The sequence below is a fragment of the Montipora foliosa genome, chromosome 14 (genome assembly GCF_036669935.1).
Source record: "Montipora foliosa isolate CH-2021 chromosome 14, ASM3666993v2, whole genome shotgun sequence".
In the NCBI taxonomy this organism is placed as follows: domain Eukaryota; kingdom Metazoa; phylum Cnidaria; class Anthozoa; order Scleractinia; family Acroporidae; genus Montipora; species Montipora foliosa.
The window spans coordinates 25,847,759-25,855,258 of record NC_090882.1 but is presented as its reverse complement, the minus strand read 5'-3'; positions in this window follow the sequence as shown (position 1 = coordinate 25,855,258).

The window sequence follows — 7,500 nt, the reverse complement described above, 5'->3', positions numbered from 1 at the left end:
ACCGTTGATCACGGTATTTTGATCACGAGTCTTCAGTCAAGGTTTGGCGTCTCGGGTCAAGTCTTGGAATGGTTCTCAGGATACTTAAGGAACAGAAGTCAACGCATCTCGGTCAATGGGACTCTCTCTGACCGTTTTTTCTTGCAGTATGGTGTTCCTCAGGGATCTTGTCTTGGTCCTGTTTTGTTCATCATTTACGCATCCAAGCTTTTTGAGATTGTAAAAGCACATCTACCTGACGTTCATTGCTATGCGGATGACTCTCAGCTTTATCTTTCATTTAAACCTGATTCACAAGCAAGTCGGGTTGAGGCAGTTATGGCAATGCAACACTGTATAGAAGACATACGTCAATGGATGCTGACTGACCGGCTAAAGCTAAATGATGATAAAACTGAGTATTTACTTATTGGAACAAGACAGCAACTGTCTAAGATCAGCGCAGGCTCTCTTGCTGTTGGTGACCATCAGATTACTCCAGCTCTCGAGGCCAAGAATTTGGGCTGCTGGTTTGATCAACAACTTAGTATGGGGACACAAATCAATAAGATTTGTAGTGCATCTTATTTCCACCTGCACAACATTAGATGCATAAGAAAGTATCTTTCAACTGAATCAACGAAGAAGTTAGTGCATGCCCTAGTTACTAGTAGAATTGACTATTGCAACAGTTTACTATACGGTTTGCCGCAAACACAGTTGTCTAAGTTACAGCGAGTCCAAAATACAGCTGCGCGCCTTATTTGCAATGTTTCCCGCTTTGATCACATCTCGCCGGTGCTTTTCAGGCTTCACTGGCTGCCAGTGCATTTTAGAATTAGATTTAAGATATTAGTAATTACATTCAAAGCTATTCATGGGCTTGGGCCGGAATATATCAATGATTTAATTGGTGTTAAGAGTGCATCGCGCTATTCTTTGAGATCAAACAATGAGCTTCTCCTTGAGTTGCCACCGGAGAGAACTAAGAGAACATTGGGGGACAGGGCTTTTTGTGTTGCCGCCCCAAAGCTATGGAACTCGCTCCCCAGTAAAATTCGCAACAGTGGATCTTTGAACAATTTTAAGAATATGTTAAAAACGCATTTTTTTAGGCTCGCTTTTATACTTACGATTTAATAGGAATTAATTTTTAATAATCCAAATATTTGCATTAGCTATATTATCTATTTTTTAAATTTTTATTTATCTATTTTTATTGTAGGTTTCATTTTATATTGTTGTGCTTTTTAGTTTTTTAATCATTGTAATGCGCAGGTGATCATATATTCATGTAATCTGCGCAATATAAATGTAAATTATTATTATTATTATTTTGATTTTGTCGGAGCTGTTACCTTCACGAAACTAAGATTGAGTCCTTGGAGAGAGTTGTCGTGGCCTGGAATTCTTGGCTGTGAGATCGGTAGAGGCCCAACATTTTCCAAGCTAGAACTTTTCACAAGATGAATGTTTGAGTTCATCAACACAAAAGGTGAGTGTGTATTTCCCTCAGCCTTGATGGCATGTGTTGAATTCACTATCAATCGATATATTGATAAAACCTTGACTTGCAATGATGGCATGAATAACCACCAGAGATGTTCAGAAAGCGGCCGACTCTAAGTTTGGCACAGGTGGTTACAGGGTTTGTTCTTTTGCACCATCTTAGATCTGTCTTGCATTAAAAACAATTTGAAGCTGACCAATCTTCCCTCTTTTCCTTAAAAGGTTCTTGGTCAGTGCATTTTAAGTTGATTATAGTAACGGGGGATTAGCTCAAATGGTAGAGCGCCCGCTTTGCATGCGGGAAGTACCGGGATCGATACCCGGATTCTCCACTTTTGTTAACCGAAATTGGGTTTTATCAACGGTGTTGATAATGTAAATTGGTCACCGTACAGAGATTCTAAAAGCTAATAGAATCTCTGTACGGTGGCCAATTTACACTATCAACTCCGTTGATAAAACCAAATTTTTGTATACTGCTTCCCCACCGACGCAGCACCACAGTTTCTTTAGAAACTACCCCCTTCATTCTTTTGTTAACCGAGATGCCTCAAAAGACTAAATTTTTTTTTGGTCATAGCACCACTTTAACTCTCAAGGAGAGAGATGACTCCAAAGAGATGGTGTTTCTCAACTGTAAGAAAGTGCACCCAGACCATGACAATATAAGATAGACTGATCTCAAGGCACCGATGGGATTTGAACCCATGACCTCCTGTTTACTACCTGAGCTACGGCGCCATGCTTAGATTGCGTGTTTGAAAATGAAATCGATAACATTTATTTCGTTTGACAGAGAAGCTTTTTTTCTGTACGTACGCATCTATGTTCCTTCCACATTGGCGCATGAAACTCGTTCGCACGAAAACAAGAATTGGCCGGTTGGTGTCGATTTTCCCCCCGCCATCTTGGAAGTTGAAGTTCCTTCTGATTTACAGCTAGGTGACCTGGCCCGTTAGGTCAGTCGGCAGAGCGTGGTGCTGATAACACCAAGTCGAGAGTTGGAACTTTACATGGACCAAGGCTTCCTCCATGTTTTGTTCCGAGGGAGTGTGGTCTTCAATTTTTTTTTCTCTACCTGTTAGTCGTGTAGGGTAATTCTGCCTTAAGTGGTGAAAAGTGCCCGTCTTAAGTTCAGGGGCGGCCCTTTCGTGCTTTAATTTATCGAAAACGATTGAGTCCTTGGAGAGAGGTGTCGTCGCCTGGAATTCTTGGCTGTGAGATCGGTAGAGGCCCAACATTTTGCAAGCTAGAACTTTTCACAAGATGAATGTCTGAGTTCATCAACACAAAAGGTGAGTGTGTGTTTCCCTCAGCCGTTATGGCATGTGTTGAATTCCCGATCAATCGATATATTGATAAAACCTTGACTTGCAATGATGGCATGAATAAGCACCAGAGATGTTCAGAAAGCGGCCGACTCTAAGTTTGGTACAGGTGGTTACAGGGTTTGTTCTTTTGCACCATCTTAGATCTGTCTTGCATTAAAAACAATTTGAAGCTGACCAATCTTCCCTCTTTTCCTTAAAAGGTTCTTGGTCAGTGCATGTTAAGTTGATTATAGTAACGGGGGATTAGCTCAAATGGTAGAGCGCCCGCTTTGCATGCGGGAAGTACCGGGATCGATACCCGGATTCTCCACTTTTGTTAACCGAAATTTGGTTTTATCAACGGAGTTGATAATGTAAATTGGCCACCGTACAGAGATTCTAAAAGCTATTATTTTCTAAACTGCGTATCGAAAATATCTAAAATAAATAATTTATGCTTTAAACTAGTACTCTGTAATGATGAAAATACCTACAAGCAAATACACAATAATAAATTTATTGTATAGGAGGAATAGGTCGACAGTGCTATAATACGACCTCCTAAAAAACACAACTTACATGAAAACAGAAGTATAAATGATAGAAAGATACAAACTGAATCTAAACTCACTCTTACAAAATCTTAATCAGAAGTCTTTTAGATATAGATTTTGTAATAAAAACTAACGATAAAAAGTCACGACGTTTCGACCCCTCGGAGGTCATTTTCAAGTGAGAATAAAAGTTTTAAGAATTAGCATAAATATGTAAAAACTAGATAAAAATGCGGCGAACGCCGAAATGTGATAAAAATATGTACAAAAGTGTAAAAAGTGCTAAAAATATATGCAGTAATGAACGGTAGCTAGAGAAAAACAATAGACAAAAAATAATTAATTACAAGAACTGTTCTAAACAAATAATTTGGCGCGGATAGAGTCACACTGTTTGTTTAGCGATGGTTTCAGTTCTTTTATAAAAAACATTTCAAAAACAAGACAATCAAACTTGTTCTGGCACTTTCTCAGGATTCTAAAAGTCTTTGCGATGTTGTTAGGTTCCAATGCATGTTTCTCTCTCAGATGGTCGCCGATGGTTGCCCCTTTGTGCTCTTCAATGCGCTGGTGAAGGTGCCGGCAGGTATATCCGACATAACCTGCGTCGCACAGGTCACACTTGAATTGGTACACAACGCACTGTTGGCTTACAAGGGGTGGCTTCTCTTCACGGACCCGGATCTCTTCTTTGATCTTTTTGCTCGTGTAGAGAGGGGTAATATCCGCACTGATCTTACGGCTTAGGTCGGCAAGTTGTCTCCGTACGGCGTTCGCAGATTTTTGGTCCTTGAAGGGCAACACGACTCTGATTGGGTCCCCACGCTTCTCATCAACGTGGGTGCGTGATTCCTCGGAGACTTTTGAATCAACGAAAAGGCGGATGGTGGACTGCACATGATCTTCAGGATAACACAGACGGGAAAAGATCTCTTTGAGGCGTTCACATTCCTCGTGAAAGGCCTTCCATGTAGACGAGAGCTTAAACGCACGGTTAAGCATGGAATGAACGTAATCAGGAATGGATGCTACCTGAACACAACGGTGTACCGAAAACCAACTGACACCGGACTGTTGTTACATTATCACAGCCACGTTGACGCGAGATATAAACGGTCACTGATAAATACCATGCTTAACCGTGCGTTTAAGCTCTCGTCTACATGGAAGGCCTTTCACGAGGAATGTGAACGCCTCAAAGAGATCTTTTCCCGTCTGTGTTATCCTGAAGATCATGTGCAGTCCACCATCCGCCTTTTCGTTGATTCAAAAGTCTCCGAGGAATCACGCACCCACGTTGATGAGAAGCGTGGGGACCCAATCAGAGTCGTGTTGCCCTTCAAGGACCAAAAATCTGCGAACGCCGTACGGAGACAACTTGCCGACCTAAGCCGTAAGATCAGTGCGGATATTACCCCTGTCTACACGAGCAAAAAGATCAAAGAAGAGATCCGGGTCCGTGAAGAGAAGCCACCCCTTGTAAGCCAACAGTGCGTTGTGTACCAATTCAAGTGTGACCTGTGCGACGCAGGTTATGTCGGATATACCTGCCGGCACCTTCACCAGCGCATTGAAGAGCACAAAGGGGCAACCATCGGCGACCATCTGAGAGAGAAACATGCATTGGAACCTAACAACATCGCAAAGACTTTTAGAATCCTGAGAAAGTGCCAGAACAAGTTTGATTGTCTTGTTTTTGAAATGTTTTTTATAAAAGAACTGAAACCATCGCTAAACAAACAGTGTGACTCTATCCGCGCCAAATTATTTGTTTAGAACAGTTCTTGTAATTAATTATTTTTTGTCTATTGTTTTTCTCTAGCTACCGTTCATTACTGCATATATTTTTAGCACTTTTTACACTTTTGTACATATTTTTATCACATTTCGGCGTTCGCCGCATTTTTATCTAGTTTTTACATATTTATGCTAATTCTTAAAACTTTTATTCTCACTTGAAAATGACCTCCGAGGGGTCGAAACGTCGTGACTTTTTATCGTTAGTTTTTATTACAAAAACTCTTACAAAAATTGAATAAATTAAATTCCAATGTGCAAAGGAACATAAAGACGCGAGTCGAGTTTGTCGTGGACATAGCCGTCTTTAGCTGAATCTGACTTCCTTCTTCCGTGAACTTTGAAGAGCCGATCTGGAACATTCAGATTAACAGCGGAAGTAGCACCTCCGGACCTAAAGCTGTGATTACTTAACTTAGAAGGGTCTAATCCAATAGCTTTCAACTTCTCCTGAAGAATTTCACCCGCCCTGCTAGCAGTGAGGAGCTTTGAAGACAAGACGTTGCCCTTCAAATTCTTGTAGTACCGTAAGGATCTGAAAATGAAATTCTTAGAAAAAGAAGGAATCCTGGCAACTTCTTAGTACTTAATAATGTGTAAGGGCAAGTAAATTTGCCAGTCTTGGCAATATAAACCCAGGAACCCTCTCTGTACTTATCAGTCTTGCTAACTTCTATGAAAATCTTATGGTAAAGACCTTCAGTAACAATATTAAATCTCCTAATACTTAAAAGCTCGGAAATGCGGAAAAAACCAGCATATGCGAGTAAACACATACAGATAAACCTGATATCATGTAAGTTACTACTTTCACCATAATGCTGCAAAATTAAGCCAAGGATCTCTGGGGGAATGGGCTCCGCCTTCCTGACAGGTTTACGAGGAGCGCAACTCGAAGCCTCCACAACAGATCTGACAAGAAACTTGTCACAGGGATTGCGATTCTGAAAACCTGATAACTTATGTACCCAGTTGAATAACATAAAAGGCGCCGTAGATGGTGGAACTACCTAATGAACTTTCTAATAGATGATGCAAATACAAGGAAACTGTGAAAGAAGTAGCTGGGAGAAAAGAAACCTCCCCAGCGCCATGCAAGCACCACGCCTTAAACTCACAAAATGATGTACAATAATTAATAACCGTGTTATCAGCTCGAGAATTAAAGGCAGAGAGCCAAAATTTCTCACAAAGTAAAACACCAAACGTCCGACTGGCAGCTGCTTTAACATCTGAAGCAAGAAATAGAGAAAATAAAATGACAAAAACAACCAAAGAAAAAATATATATCAGAAAAAATACAACACGTAGTGAAACCAAAATAAGGTTTGGATCCCAGTGGTCCCAAGAAAAACACAGCAAAATATTACCGCTAAGGGCCCAAGTAGCCCCTACGTAATAAAAAAGACCAAGTGGCCCACAAAACAAGGATCCAAGTGCATCCCACGATACTCGGATACCATGTGGTATGAGTGTAGGAACTCTACAAACTGCAGAGAAACCCCTTACAACTCTGAAAAGGGGGTGGTGGGGGGAGTTAACGTAAGGCCTCTCTTGGAAAACCGCAAGAACAAAACCCCTGAACGAAAATTAGGTGATCCAAAAAGGGGAATTTTTATTATTACCCAAAACGAAAACATCAGTACCCAAGGGGATCTCGAAAATATCAGAGAAAATGGGAAACAAACCCTCGTCGGTAAAAATTAAAGGCCAAAATGGGGCGGAAGGTCAAGCAGGAACAACAAGTGTACCGCGACCGCCGAGGGCAACCATGCGATTAAGGACCTCGGGGATGAGAAAAATAGGTGAAACGAGCCAATTATTCTCACCCGCCCAAGAAAAGAAAAGGCATCAACCGCTTCTGTACCAGGGCAGCAAAACCTGCTATTAAAACGGGGCAACTGAGTATTCTCGTGGTTCGCAAACCGGTCCACAGAGTGAGGACCCCACTTCTCCTCGGCAAAAAGGAAAAAGTCCTTGTTGACCCGCCAATCATCATAATCCACAATTCTGCTCAAAAAATCAGCTCTGTCATTAGCCGATCTCGGGATCCATTCAACTTCCAATGTGACGCAAGCACATACTAAAAATACGCAAAGCGAAGCATTGTAAATCTTCCTTCATGCTTCCTACTTCAACAATTCTAGAACACTCTGATTGTCAGTATACCACTTAATAGTGTGCCCTTTAAGTAAAGGCAAAAAAGATTTTAGGCCCAGGGAAACAGCCTTAAGTTCCCTGTAAGAGGAGCTCTCCTGCGCCTCATCAACACTCCACAACTTGTGAGATATGGTGTTATGAAAATCTAACATATAACTGGCGCAGCATGTAGAACTCGCATCGGAATAACA